Source organism: Oryctolagus cuniculus (assembly GCF_964237555.1).
Source record: "Oryctolagus cuniculus chromosome 17 unlocalized genomic scaffold, mOryCun1.1 SUPER_17_unloc_1, whole genome shotgun sequence".
Classification (NCBI taxonomy): Eukaryota; Metazoa; Chordata; class Mammalia; order Lagomorpha; family Leporidae; genus Oryctolagus; species Oryctolagus cuniculus.
The window spans coordinates 1433684-1449855 of NW_027208202.1; positions in this window are offsets into that span (position 1 = coordinate 1433684).

Genomic DNA, 16172 nt, shown 5'->3' on the forward strand with positions numbered 1-16172 from the left:
CTGCTAATCAGGACCACAATGGTTATGAACTCACATATGTAAAAATGGCTATAATACAAAAGTAAAAAGGATAACAAGTGTTGAACCAGATGTGGAGGAAAGGGAATGCATTAAATTGTGTGTGGTAATGTAAACTGGAAAACACTATGGAGGTGTCTAAAACAAAATTTAAAATCGAACTGGCAGCTGGCGCTGTGGCTCACTAGGCTAAACCTCCGCCTTGCGGCGCCGGCACACCGGGTTCTAGTCCCGGTCGTGGCACCGGATTCCGTCCTGGTTGCCCCTCTTCCAGGACAGCTCTCTGCTGTGGCCCAGGAGTGCAGTGGAGGATGGCCCAAGTGCTTGGGTCCTGCACCCCATGGGAGACCAGGAGAAGCAACTGGCTCCTGCCATCTGATCAGTGCGGTGCGCTGGCCGCAGCGCGCCGGCGGCAGCCATTGGAGGGTGAACCAACGGCAAAAGGAAGACCTTTCTCTCTTTCTGTCTCTCTCACTGCTCACTGTCCACTCTGCCTGTCCAAAAAAAAAAAATTGAACTGGCAAATGACAAAGCATCCCTACTACTGGATATATAACCAAAGGAACTAAAGTCACTATCTCAAAGATGCACCTGTTCATGTGAGCATTATGCTCAAGAAGAAGACATGGAAATAGCCGCATTGTCTGTCAACAGATGAATAGAGGAAAAGTGATACACACACACAATGGAATCACATTCAATACTAAAAAAAAAAAATTCTGCCATTTTCTCACAACATGGATCCAAAGGTATGAATGTGGACATTAGGATGCTTGAAATAAGACACAGAAAGATAAACACCACACGATCTCACATACGTGAGGAATCTAAGAAAACCAAACTGAAGCACAGAACAGAATAGTGGTTGCCAGGCTCTGAGAATGAAGGAAATGAGAAGATGGTAATTGAATGACACATGTTTGCACTTAGGAGATAAAATAACTCCTTGAGACCTAATATACAGCACAGTACATTGAATATGTCTGCAGTATTAGATGCTCACAATTTGTTAAGATCATAATTTTTTTTACAAACTATAAAAGGTGGTGCTTTTGTTAGTCTGATTATCCTATCATTAAATAATATATATGCACAAGGTAACACAAAAGTTCATGAAAAATAGCTTTAAAAGATAATTTGAGTTTTTGTAAACTTTTAAAAGTCCTCTCAGATATCAAAACATCAGCTTGCAGACCTTGAATACATACAAATTTTGTCAATTTTTCTCAGATAATCTTGAAAAATTACCCTGTTAATCATAATTATAAATTTAAAAATCTTTGCAATCTTTGGGATTGGAAAGGTTATCATGGAACAGAAATAATTTTTAAAGCACTCATACATGTGACTAGCTGAAGTTTCTATTTTGAGAGTTCAAAGACAGATGATCATCTGTTAAAGTAAGGTGTAAGTGCTAAGATGACATCCAAGTACCAAATTACAGTGGCCTCCTGCCCCTCTAACACTTCAACAAAAACCCTGTGCTGAATAAACCTGTTGTTCTTACCTCAACCTAGTCTTTGACTCTTCTGTTGGCAGCAAAAAATGAGGTCAGAACCCCCAGAAAGAACTATGCTGAGAGGTCTGACTGAGCCCCTGCTTCCAACACCTTCCAGAAACTTGGGGAGTCAGGTCACCCTGGGAAGAAAAGAGGGACCAAGGACCCCACAACGGCAGCCCCTCGCCTGCATGAACCCCAGTCCCACAGCCTGGATCCTCCCTAGCGACCACCTGGTCCCCACTCACTATTGGGGAAGACATGAGGCTGCCACCACACAGCTGCCCAGAGACGACTCGGGATCCTGAGCCCACAAGTCCCTGCCAGGAAGGGATAGGACTCCTGGGATCCGGGTGCCAGCCCAGCCCCGACACTGTGGACAGAGGGCTGAGGGCAGTGCTGGACCAGCAGCGAGATGGGGCCACAGACTCCAGAGCCCTCACCGCCTTCCCCATCTCTGCACACCCGCCCTGCACTCACCTTCTCACAGCTTCTGAGGGGTGCAGAATCCTGTGGGGTAAACACCCGCGGTGAACAGGGGATGAACCTCCCAGCAGCACAGCCCCCTCCTCGGACCTCTCTCCACTGCAGAACTGGACAACGATTATGCCGTCAAGATCTTGCACGATTACGTAGTAAACATCCATAAAACACAAATAAAAAAGGAATTCTCAAAACTGGATGTTAAACCATGCCTTCTACACTTCTGTTAAAAGTTACATTGTATTCATAGCCATCCATGATTTGGGAGAAGTTTCCAGGAACAAGGCAGTACATAAGATTTTTTCTGGAAGAGACAGAGGTTATGAGGGAGCCAGGATTTGGGGTAGGAAGCAGCAGTGGGTGTCACTCTGTAAATTCTAATTCAGGAAAGGAAGAACAGCAACTGATCCTTGAGATTTTGGGGTGGGAAGGACAGGAAGGAGGGACTTAACAAAAGCAAATGCCCTCTGGTGGTGGGCACCCACCCCAGCCTGTAGCCCTTGGGGAGGGCCAGCTGGTGTCTCTGGGATGCTGCGGCCTGGACTCCATTTCCCAGAGTCCCCAGGAGCTCTGACGTACTCTGTGTTCCAAATGCCTGTGCGCATGCGCGTTCTAGTGCCCACCTGTGGGGCTCTGAGTTGGACCAGAGGGAGTTCATTCCCAAATCAGGGTCAGCCCTGAGGGCTGTGCTGCTCCTTCTCGGGCATTTACTGCATCTCCTGCTCTGCACGTGCAATCCCAGGCAGTTTCCGAGCACTCACCCGAGCCTGCCTCCTGCTGCTGCTTCCCTCTTCATCATCCGCCTGTGGGTCCCACGTGCCAGGGACTCGTTCTGCACCGCACTCCCTGCTTCACTCCCCGTGGGTCCGGAAGAAAGGGTACCTGCTCCCGGGACTTGCTGCAGCAGGTTTGGGGTACAGGAAGGGGTGGGGGTGCGTGTGTGGGAGGATGGGTGCTAGGGCGGCTGGCAGCCCCCAGTGAGGCTCACTTCTCATTGATCATGGCAGCTTCCCCTGAGGTCAGGACCGGAATGTTCTAGGGATGCTGGGGCCTGGACGCCATTTCCCAGAGTCCCCAGGAACTCGGATGTAATCTGCATTCTGAATGCCTGTGGGTGTGCACGCACTGGTGCCCGCCAGGGCTGTTCTGTCTCCCACCTCTGCTTCCCAGGCTCCCAGCGCCCAAATTGTCCCCTGTGGAACATCACTGAAACTGTTCCTAAGGTGCTTTATTTAGTGGTTACAGGAGAAAGAGGGCAGCGGTCTGGGAACCTGCACACCCAGGGCAGCTGAGAGCACAGGGAAGCAAGGCGGGGAGGCTCCCGCTCTCCAGTTAAATAAGCCCAGCTCCCACTGTGGGTGCTCTCAGAATGAAGTCTGAGCTGGGCCTCCTGCTGTTTCCTGGGCTGGTTCCTGCGGGGTGGGGCTGCATGGCCTTCAGCTGAGAGCCTGGTGCAGTGGGGGGTGGTGGGAAGTAGGGTCTGACTAGGCTCTGCCCCACTGCTCTCATCTTGCACCTCATCTTTCTGGTGGGGTCCCCGTGGACACACCTGCTGGGTGTGGCCCTGAGTGTTCAGCTTTCTCCCAGAGGGAGCAGTGTGAAGCGTGTGCAGTAGCTTTGTGCATTGATCCCATTTCTGTATTTAATTAACAGATTTTCCAATCTGGAATTTGAGGCTGTTACAGAAACCTGGTGTGGGAAAACTCCCTTCTTTCTAACAGGCACAAAGATAGTGGAGGACTCAAGGGGTTTATATTGATGGCCCTGGGCTCAGCTGCAATGATTTCCTGAGAATTGAGCATAAATTCAAGTTTCTTAGAATATTTGTAGGATCATCAGCATCATACCTCAGCTGTTACAGCATTGGTGGGTTTAAATGCAGCCTACATGACTTAGGACCACATTTCCAAAGGTCAGTGGGTCCAGTATGTTTGTAAAAAAAAAATGCCAGGGACAGATTTATGGGGACAGATTTATGACTGGAGTTTACAGAAGCAGAACTTAGGACATCTTCCCTCCCTAGACAAGATTTCAGTGGGCAGCTGTTTCACTCATTAATTGTGAGCATCCACTTTTCAAGTTTGTGTTGGATGGGGACCACTGCTCTCTCTTTTCTCAGTTTGTGGCCATATTTCTTCTGCAAGTCCATGGAATCGTAGCTGATGATTTCTTTGGCTGCTTTTCATTTTCTGTCCTCAGCTTTTGTTTTTTCCCCTGTTAGCAAGGCTGTCAACTGTTTTACCTGCCCGGATCCCTTTGTAAAGTGACAAGTGAACTAAAATTAATGCAAGTCTACTCTGTGGGTCAATAACTGGAGTTATGTTTTTAAAGAATTATTTATTCATTTGAAAATCAGAGTTAAAAAGAGACAGGAGAGGCAGAAAGAGAGAGACATCTTCCATCCAGTGGTTCACTTCCCAATTGGCAGTAACAGCCGGTGCTGTGCTGATGTGAAACCAGTAGCCAGGAGGTTCTTCTGGGTTGGAGCTATTTTTTAAAATAATTATTTATTTGAAAGGTAGAGCTACAGAATAGCAGAAGCACAGATAGATGGCTGAAGCTGTTCTGATCCAAAACCAGGAGTCAGGAGCTTTCCCCAGGTCCTTTAAGTGGGTGCAGGAGATGAGGGATTTGGGCCATCTTCCCAGGCCACAGCAGAGAGCTGGATGGGAAGTGGAGCAGCCAGGATCCCAACTGGCACCCCTGCTGACACTGCAGGCAGTAGCTTTACACACTGTGCAACAGTGCTGCCCACTAACTGGAGCTCTTTTTTTTTTTTTTTTTGACAGGCAGAGTAGATAGAGAGATAGAGAAAGGTGTTCCTTTTGCTGTTGGTTCACCCTGAAATGGCCGCTGCGGCTGGCGCGCTGATGCCAGCGCATCGTGCTGATCTGAAGGCAGGAGCCAGGTGCTTTTCCTGGTCTCCCATGGGGTGCAGAGCCCAAGCACTTGGGCCATCCTCCACTGCACTCCCAGGCCACAGCAGAGAGCTGGCCTGGAAGAGGGGCAACTGGGATAGAATCTGGCGCCCCGACAGGGACTAGAACCCAGTGTGCTGGCACTGCTAGGCTGCGAATTAACCTATTGAGACATGGCGCTGGCCTAACTGGAGTTCTTTTAATCTGAGTTTGCATAAAGTGGAGAATTACAGCATCATGAATACAGATTAGTAACAGTTTTCCTCTGCCCAGTACTTTACAGTTCCCCAGTGATCCACTGAGAATCTTATATTCCATGCTGTGTAATTAAGAAGGCCAGTTACTTGTCTTATTTTGGGTTCATTCCATTCATATACAGTAATTTTTTACATAAACACAGATCATTAAATATACAGTACTACATCATTCTTTACCATTGGTTTGACAAAGATATAAAATAATTTGACAATATTTATCTGCAACAATACAATACAGACTGGCATTTATCTGTTTTTTTTTATATTTTCTTTCAATTTTATCTCCCATTACAGGAGAGAACATGCAGTGTTTGTCTTTCTGTGTGCAGCTTATTTCATTCAACACGATGACCTTTGGTTGCATCCATTTTGACACAAATTGTAGAATTTCATTATGTTTTATAGCTGAATAATATTCCCTTGTGTGTGTGTGTGTGTGTATCACATTTCTTCATTCATTCATCTTATGATGGACACCTTGGTTGATTCAGTATTTCAAGTATTGTGAAGAGTTCGCCTATAAACATGGTGGTGCAGAAATCTCTTTGATATGATGTGTTCATGTCTGTTGGTGTACACTTAATAGTGTGATTTCTGGATCCTATCAAAGTCTATGGAATACAGCCAGATATTAAGAGGTAAACTTATAGCATTAAATGCTTATATGAAAGAGAAGTTTCTCAAATAAATGATCTAATGATGCATTTCAGAAATTTAGAAGAACAAGCCAAACTCCAAATTAGCAGGAGGTGAGAAATAAGAAGGCTCAGAGCAGAAATAAATTGAAGCTAAAAGAATCACAAAAGAACAATAAAATGAGAAGCTGGGTTTTTGAAACAATAAGCAGACTTATTCATGCTCTGCTGTATGGCTCATTCCAAGTCACACTGGTCATCGACTCCACAGTCTCATGAAGTCAGGAATTCTACAGAGAAATGACTGCTTTCCCCTAGATCTTCAATACATGATCATCTCCAAACTTGACCAGGATTTTTCCTCTTCTGGAGAACTTACTGGAGTGAAAGCATGGAGAGGCAAGCTAGTGAAAGCCCTAGCATCTTTCCATGGTTTCTGGGTCTCTGAGAAGCTCAGAGAAAGAATTCCTTCCTAGGCAGTCTCAGTTCCACAAGAATAAGGCATCCTCTATGTCCACCCCTTGCTAGGCCAATCTGTGTTACCCTCTCTCTGGTATTTTCTAACAGTTCTAAGACATTAGAATGTGCCTGGAGATTCTGTTGGTTGGAGGATTCCATGTAGGGATCGTTGTACCAGTCTCTTTTACTTCGGGATATTCCTGTATATTGTGGGGAGTTGTCAAGAACAAGTTTAGAGTCCCCAATTATGGCTCCCTAGACCTCTATCCTTGGCACCCCATTCGCCTGGCCTTTTGCTTTTCTCTTCCTCCTTTTCTTTCCTTTTCTGTGAAGGAAGCCTTTTGTCCTCTTCAGTAGTCTGGGTGAAGATTAAGAAAGACTGCCCTTTGCATAGGTGTTTTTGATTTAAGATTTTAAAAAATAGCCCACATTTTCATGAAGTGTGAACTAAAAGTCCAGCACATCCCATTTAGTACTCAAATGGGAAAGGGAATTTGATAACCCAGGGAAGCAGGAAAGGACAGATCTAAGTGATATTTCACATCAACACATTATATATGATCATAAACTCTTGTTAATATTACTGTAGAACTGTAAAACTTTCACAGTAGGGAACAATTCATATTTTAATATACAAGAAATATGATTTTTACTGACAACTGATGAAATACTTCATTTTCATCTATGACAAATGTTAAAGTCAGCTTTAAACTGCTATAAAACTCAAAACTATACCTGTGATATATGTTTTTAATAGTACCCTTTATTAATCAAATAGGATTAGGGGACATTGAGTATCCTTAAATTATGAAAAGTGACATTTAAGAAAATTAAGTCATTGCTACACTTTCTGGAATCAATTTCTGCAGATACATTGTTATTTGGTTTCAAAACACCAAATATTGAATCTTCATAAATACAGACTGTTTCTGCAAATGTGTTGGTGAATCTCAGTTGGCCATTTTTATTGTTTATATAAAATAATACAATTAGATTGTGGAGACATGGAGAGAATTAGATTTTTTTCAAGTGACTGTAGTAACCCTCTTTACTCATTTTATTGAGTTGATAATTTAAAAATACCTTTACCTTTGATAGACTGTGTATCTGTAAGTAACTTCAGAAGAGAAAGGTTGTCTGAAAGATTTGTTTAACATTGATTCATCCATGTAAGGAATAGATTTTGACTTGTTATCAGTATGTCTGTGATTTTACATGTCATCTCTGTAAGATCTTAAGAGCAGAATATGTTTTAGATTTACCAGTTTCCTACTAAACAAGTTTTCAGTTTGATAACATTTTTGTATTGTTTCTAAATATAGCATTTTTTACTAAAGGGGTCAGACATTTTAAAGTTACGTATTTTAAATATACTAATTATACATAAAGCATTTTAATCATATATTAATTGCTCATCCTCCTAAAAAGCAAGGTGAGAGACTGGCATTGTGGTGTAGCAGGTGAAGCCGCTGTCTGTGATGCCAGCAGCCCATAAGGGTGCAGGTTCTTGTTCTGCCTTCTTCATTTACAATCCAGTTCCTTGCTGATGGCCTGGGGAAAAGCCAATGTTTGAGCCCCTGTACCCACATGGGAGACTCAGAAAAAGCTCCTGGCTTCTTCCTGGGCCAGCCCTAGCTATTACAGCCATCTGGGGAGTGAATCAGCAGGTGAAAGATCCTATCCATGTCTCCCTCTCTCTATTTAACTCAAATTTGCCAAATAAACAAATGAATATTCTTAAAGAAAAAGTCAAGGTGAATATACTAACTTCGACACCGAGTCCTTTTTGCAAATACTTCTCATAAACCTTAGGCGACCATCTTCAATGCATTCATCAGAGAGATAGAATCTGTTGCATGTTTAAACATTTAATGCTGTAGTATCTGATTTAGTAGGCACAAACACCTACCGACAAACCTAAAATCTGTCGCTCCCCCTCTTCGTGGAGGAACGACACAGGACCCTGCGCTGTTCTTTCGTCTGCTCGGCCCTCCCCGGGTTTGCTGTTGGTTCTTCCCGGGTTGGCTACTGACCCTTCCACCTCCGTGGAAGGGCGGTTCCCCCTGCCACATTCCCCACTTCCGTGGGGGAGTGGCACACTGCCGGCCGGCTCTCTTGGGGGCTGCACAGGTGTTCCTTCAGATGTTCCCCTTAGATGTTCCTGGTGCATGTTGTCTCTCTCCTCCTTTATAGTCCTCTTCCACCAATCCCAACTCTGCTACCCACACGCTGAGTACGCTGCTCTCCTCCAATCAGGAGCAGGTCCTGCTGTTTATTGGTTGAACTGGAGGCAGCTGTGTAGAAGCTGCTTCTCCCTTCTCAGCACCATATTGTGGGAGAGCAGATGCATAGAATAAGTCTTAATTCCAGTAACTTAGTCTAGTCCGAGTTGCTCCCCACAAAATCCATATGAGAAAATGACATTTATCAAACATTTACAAATCAATAAAATAGATTATTAACATTCGATGTAATTGTAATGTACTCTGTAGGAATATAGAGGAAGGATATCCATAGGGACCATTCCATGCTAAATGCAAGGAGAAAAAAAAAAACCTTGATGATGACAGGACCTGTAGTTGGCTTTTAAAAACTGACGTGAAAGAGATGATTTCCCTGCATTTTAAAAGTATTAACAGATCAAAATGTGAGCAAAGTAAGACAGCAGAGTTCACCTAGTTCATCATCATGTTTTATGTCATCTTCTGACTCTGATGTGTAGACCACATTTCCTTACACTTCCTTATCCTGGCTGCCAATAGTCAGTCAACCTCATGCCCATTATACACATAATAATGGGAAACATTCTATAATGACTTCTAAAGTTTCCTTAGAAATGTTCCCTGTCAGTAAGAAAGTAAATTCACTGTTGTTCAAAGTACTCTATGGATATTTCCACCGTAGCAGTCTCAAATATGTTATAGGGATACCCTTGGACAAAGCGAACTGTACTAAACAATCTGAATTTCCCCTGTGCTTACACAAGTTGCTAAAGCTACTCTTCCCTTATGTTTCATCTCTTTGAGATTTCAGTCCCATCCACCCCCTTGAAACCTAGTAGAGTGCTGATTTCTTCTATGAACCCCTGTGATGCTTTCTGAGTCATTAATTTGGCAACTGCCTTACTGGACTATACTCTTCTGCACTTAACTTGTTCTCTACTGTTGAACAAATTAATGTTACCTGCTTTTTTCATATCACTTATAGACTAGTTAATGTCTGTAAAGTAATTACAAAAATCTGTAGAGCAATAAATGTTTTGAATATTATATATGCATATATAATTAGAATATTATGGACATTCCAATTTAATCATATGAAGTATGATGAAATTCTCAAGAACTAAGTATTAACTATAAATCATATATATAAATAAAGAGATGAAGAAAGGATAGTCGCCATGAGATATAGGTAAATTCTTATGGAAGCATACATTTCTGGGATCATATTTTTTTTTTAAATTTTATCTGCATATCTATTTTGATTCATTTATTAAGTAAAAATCAGAGAAGAAATATGATTTTGTTGGAAAGTTCATTTAGTTCATATAAATAGAACTTGCCTACTTCAGGAGTGGGATTCTAGAGGAAAGAGTAATATTTGCACTCTTAAGACCTGAAGGGTTAGGTGACTGAGCCGTAGCTGAAGATCCGATGTAAGGAGCCAGTGGCTACCAGGATCCACGGATGATCTAAATAGTTTGAAATGCAGGTTTTTGAATCAGTGTATATACATCTGAGAACAATTCAAATGTTTGTCCTTTTACCATTTCCTTATTCATGCCGCTGGTTATTTCAACTTAGTCCACAGTACTGATGTCTGTCTATAGGACATCTATTATTTCAGACTGAAGCAATTGGACATTGTTCTCCTTTAATGTACTCAGCTCCCTGTAACAGATATAAAGAATGTAGAACATTTGTTAAAAGAGAACATCAAAATATGTAGAGACACTTAGAGGGAATATGAAATATCTCTTTATTGTTTCAATGGAAGCATGGTCTTTTAGATCAGGGGTTTACAAAAAGTCAGTGTCCTCTGGAAATGTTCAGAATGTGTTCTTTACATGAAAATCTGGTGCAGAAATTTTAGTCAACACAGTTAAAGAGTTTTAGTAAATATTTTTGAATGCTTTTGTGAGAGGAATGTTTTTAATTACACAAAAATAGAAATGGGTATCTGAGGGGCTACAGGTAAAGCTGCCACCTGCAATACTCGCATCCCCTATGGGCACTAGTTTGTATCCTGTCTGCTCCACTTCTAATCCAACTCCCTACTAATGGCGTGGGAAAAGCAGCAGAAGATGGCCCAAGTGTTTGGGCCCCTTCTAAACACATGGGAGACCTGGAAGAAGCTCCTGGCTCCTGCCTTTGGACTGGCCCAGCTGTGGCTGTTGCAGCTATCTGAGGAGTGAACCAGTAGCTGGAAGATATTTATGGTTTTTTTCCAAGTTTTTTTTTTTTTTAATTTGACAGGCAGAGTTAGACAGTGAGAGAGAGAGAAAGAGAGACAGAGAGAAAGGTCTTCCTTCTGTTGGTTTACCCCCCAAATGGCTGCCACAGCCAGCATGCTGTGCCGATCCGAAGACAGGAGCCAGGTGCCTCCTCCTGGTCTCCCATGTGGGTACAGGGGCCCAAGCACCTGGGCCATCCTCCACTGCCTTCCCGGGCCACAGCAGAGAGCTAGACTGGAAGAGGAGCAACCAGGACTAGAACCGGCGCCCACATGGTATGCTGGTACTACCAACAGAAGATCAGCCAAGTGAGCCACAGCTCCAGCCCCAAGACCTCTCTCTTTACATCTCTCCCTTTCTCTGTAACTCTGAATTTGAAATAAATAAATCTTTTTAAGAACTCCAAATGAGTATCAGAAAATACTGAGTGTTCTGGAAATACTGATTTCTGGTGAGCCTCGCTCTATTTATGTGTGTAACACACCTGCTGTGTTCCCATGTATACTCCTTAGATGGCAAGTATCTAGCTGTGGGATTGTACACAAAGTATGCTGAGGATCATGTATTGTGAGCAATACATTGTGTTTGGAAGTGGTTACCTTGCAATTTGAGATTACTGAGTCATAGTTTAACACTAGCTCAGGAAGTGTTAGGATGAGGGCGTGCCACAGAAAGGAGAAAACAGAACTCTAGGCAACAACAACATGAGAGATTCTAAATTTTCCACACAATGCTAAGCAAAATAAATTGTAACTATCACTATTAAAATATCTAACCAAATTAAAGACCCATAAAGGGAGTGTGTGCCAAGCAAAACAGTTGTGCATTATCTTCAATAGTGGAAGGCATTGTAAAATACAGACTCCATGAGAGGCACTTACTAGATACTTTATGTATCTTACATTATATAATTTTCACTTGCTTAGTACAGCAAGTCATTGATTTTTACACAATTTAAGAACATATGGTTTACAAATTCAAACTTTAGAGTTCGAAGAAAGTTCTTCCTAGCTTTAAAGCTAGGCTTTCCATGTACAGTGATAATAGATGTGCACCAATTTTAGTAATGTGCAAAAGGTGGTAATTGGGTTGAGGTAAGAAAGTTGGTGCAGATTTGAGTTGAGAATAGGATGTATAAGCAGGGATTTACTAATAAAATGTGATAAGGGAACGCAACATTTATCATAGGATCGGTGATGAGCTGTGGAACATTCCACGTGGGTATTTTATCTCTGAAATGACAGTAATGGTCCATGGTGGAGAATCTGTTTTCTTTGCATTTGGGAAAAGAAGCACAATACAGAAAAGCAGGAATACACACTCAAAAGACGCGAGTGGTAAGCAATTAGGTTGAGAACCTGACTGTGGGTTTCTCACAATACAGGTGATTAAAGGCACGACCTGTACAGTTCAGATAGACCTCGCCTGTCTAGGTTCTTTTTCCTTTAATAAGGTTATGCCTGGTGCTTAATATAATCATTACTGTATTCAAGGAACATTGGAACACACAGGTTCAGGAGGACACATGTAGAGAAATAGGAATTGATTATTAGCAGAAAGGGAAATAAAATAGGAATTGGTTGGCACTTCTGATTCTGGCTGATGGAGCTGGTAGAATTAGGAACTTATTTTCAAGGTCATTCACTTAAGAATGGGGCTTATGGAAAAAAGATACAAAGTAACTGCAAACAGTTTATGAAGAATGGAATAAGAAGCTAGATTTACCTTGGTACAAAAATGTGTTAAGCCATGCACAGTGTTTTTGATAACACACATTTTCCATGAACTTTTTAAAAACCTCTCGTATTCTGCAAGAATCATTGCACAGGTGATGTTTTTGTTAGATAGTTTATAGTGAAGAGAACAGTCTTTGAAAACAGATGACAAGTTAAAGATCTTGGTCTCTGAGTTAGTAGTTGTAGCTAGCTCTTTCTGCAAGGTCCATTACTTTACTGAGCATTATTTTTCTTTTCTTGTGTTTTTAGAGCAAATAATGAAAAAATAACAGTAATTAGTCCTCATCTGCTATGTCCCAGACAATACATGTAGTGATTCATGGGTGTTACCTTATTTCATACTCATAATATGATTTTAAGGTAAATTGTACTGTTGTCTTTTATAACAAATGAAGATTGAAAGTAGGGTGCTTTTTTGAGTCCATACAAGTAGTAAATGGCAGAACTTAGGCAGTCTTAATCTAAGGTCCAAACATTTAACACTGCTATCTAAAGCCTATTACTTATCACCTTAAATACATAAGCATTAAACAAATATTAAGTTCTTTCTATCTAAATTATTCCAAACTATTAAGACTTCAGCGCTGTTGTTAATGATTTCTCTAAGCTGTCAATAGGAAATTTCACTAATGTTCTGGTCTGTTTGGTTCTGGCACTGATACATTCTGTTCTTTGTAGCTGGTATTATTTCTCATGGAAATATAGATTGCCGGTCCCACAAATTTAGGAGCAGTCATAGACACAAAGAGCATGGTGAGGAATGATGGGATCCAGATGCTGAATTTATGGAGGAAGGTGGAAATGGATCCCAGAACATATTTTATTTTCCCAGTGTTATAACCAGATTCAAGAATAGAAGAAAAATGAAAATACAATGGCATCTTTTTTATTTTATTTTATTTTATTTTATTTTTTTGAACTTTTATTTAACAACTATAAATTTCCAAAGTACAGCTTATGGATTACAGTGGCTCCCCCCCCATAACTTCCTTCCCGCCTGCAACCCTCCCATCTCCCGCTCCCTCTCCCATTCCATTCACATCAAGATTCATTTTCAATTATTTTTATACACAGAAGATCAATTTAATATATATTAAGTAAAGATTTCATTAGCTTGTACCCACACAGAAACACAAAGTGTAAAATACTGTTTGAGTACTAGTTATAGCATTAATTCACATTGGACAACACATTAAGGACAGAGATCCTACATGAGGAATAAGTGCACAGTGACTCCTGTTGTTGACTTAACAAATTGACACTCTTGTTTATGGTGTCAGTAATCACCCTAGGTGGCATCTTTGAGTTAGAAACAAAACTAGCATCCAAGAGGTGGGTTCATCGCTTTGGAATGTGGTTCTCTGTGAGAGAGTACAGTGACATGTTCCATTATCAAGAAAAATAAATGTTTTATTCTGATGATAAGATGCAAAGAAATACAGAGCAACATGGAAGAACAGCTGATGCTACAAAGAGCAAGACTTCTCATGGTCATATTTTAGGGACAGTAGAAGATGGGTAAGGAACTATATGCAAGGCAGTAAACTTAAGATACTGATTTTCATGAAATATTTCAGTTAATAGGAGCAAGTATGGACGATTTTTGCAAGATAAGCACTTAGCAGGGATGGAGGAAGCACTGGTTTCAGAAATAAAGCAGTAACATTGGTTAAAGAGCGGGCCCCGGTACCAAGAGGAAAGCGGGAAGTACATACACAATTGTAAGTACACAAGTACTTGTATGCTTGTGCACACAAGCAAGTCACTGAAACTGCTTATTAACAAGTTGAGCCTTCATGGTTCTTTGTGCTCAAGCTGCTGGTGAATGATAAAAAAAGATCTCTCACCATATTTTTAAGGTTATGCAAAATAATTCAAATCTTGAGTTTCAAGATGCCAGGGAAAATAATGCAAATTGTCATTTTCCTATTGCTGCTGCTATGCCTTCATACATCAGAAATTCTATTTAAATATTTACCTCTCATCAGCGTTATGAGACATAGCATCCAGCTCTTCATATTCACAGGAGAACTTATTGTAGGAGTTCTTTTTTTTTACAGGCAGAGTAGACAGTGAGAGAGAGAGAGACAGAGAGAAAGGTCTTCCTTTGTAGAATTCCTAGTGTGGATTTTCTAATTCTCCCCTGAGAGTGCACTCCCTGTGCTTTTTTTCTTGAGATTTTTCCATAGCCTAGTACAGTATGTCGTTCCCTATTATGTCATCTTGGAATCTTCCCAAAATGTAATTCTTCTTAATTGTCCCTATTATGTGGTGAATTTCTACAGAAATCATGCTTTTCTAGCACATAAAACATGGGTTAACAGGTTCCTCCCCACTGGCTTCCTCCACAACTCAGTGCTAACCCTGTAAGTGCGCCAAAGGGTATCCTCTCAAAATGAGAATAGGAAAGCTCCCCAAGTTCCAAATTCTATGTTAAGAACAACAATAGCATAGCAATGCTTCTAAACACAAATGCATGGTGTGCCTCCAGCTGACTGTTTTATGACATCATAATTTATTATACAATCATGTATTTACAATATCACAGTCATGTTTTATGACACCATAATTGATTATGTAAATACAGTGTTTTAAAATATCACAATAGTTGGTTTATGGCATGACAATACTGGTTTCTGATAGCAACTGTTTTCATGACAACACACTTATGACCTGATAATACTGTTTTATGGTATCACAATTGATTATGGGGTCATAATGGTAGGTTTAAGATATCACAGTGGTTTTTATGGCTTCATAATTGATTATGATATCACAATACATATTTATAGTATCACAATGGTTTTAAATGACATTATACTTGATGTTAACATCACAATGTCTTAATGATGATGACATCACTATGCTGTTTTTGGCATAATGTTGGTGTTAAATATGTCACAATTAGGCCATCACAATGATTTTTAGGACCTCACAATTTATTATGACATCACAGTTTTGGCTTATCACATCACAATCATAATTTATGAAAACACAACTATGACAAAACAATAGTTGATTTACAACATCACAATGGTAGATTTATGACATAACAGTGGTGGTTTATGATATGACAACTAATTTGGTATCACAGTTGATGTCACAATTGGTCATCTTGGAACAATGACAGGTTAATGAAAGAATTGCTTATGACATCACTGTTGTAGGTTTATAATTTCACAATGGTGGGTTTATCATGAACCAATTGATTGTAACATCATAATGGTTTTAATAAAACAATGGTTTATATCACAATTTATTATGACATCACAGTTCTGACCTCACAATTGATTATGGAAAACAATGGTTTATGACATGACAGTTATGATATGACAGGTGATTATAACATCACATGGTAGCCTTGTTAAATATTTATTAATTTACTTGAAAGACATTTACAAAGAGAGAAGGGGGAAGCAGAGAGACAGAGCTTCCATCTGCTGGTGCAGTCCCCAAACTGATGCAACAGCTATTGCTGTGCCAGTCCAAATACTGAGGAGTCAAGAGCTTTAAGTGAGTGTCCCACATGAGCACAGGGGCCCAATTACTTGGGCCATTTTCTGCTTTCCCAGGTTCATTAGCAATGAGCTAGAACAGAAAAGAGCAGCTGATACTTGGACTGGCATACGCATGAGATATTGTCACAGGCAGCTATTTAACCCTCTATGGCATAATACTAGACCAACAGCAGTATACTTTTTACCAAGGAGGCAAG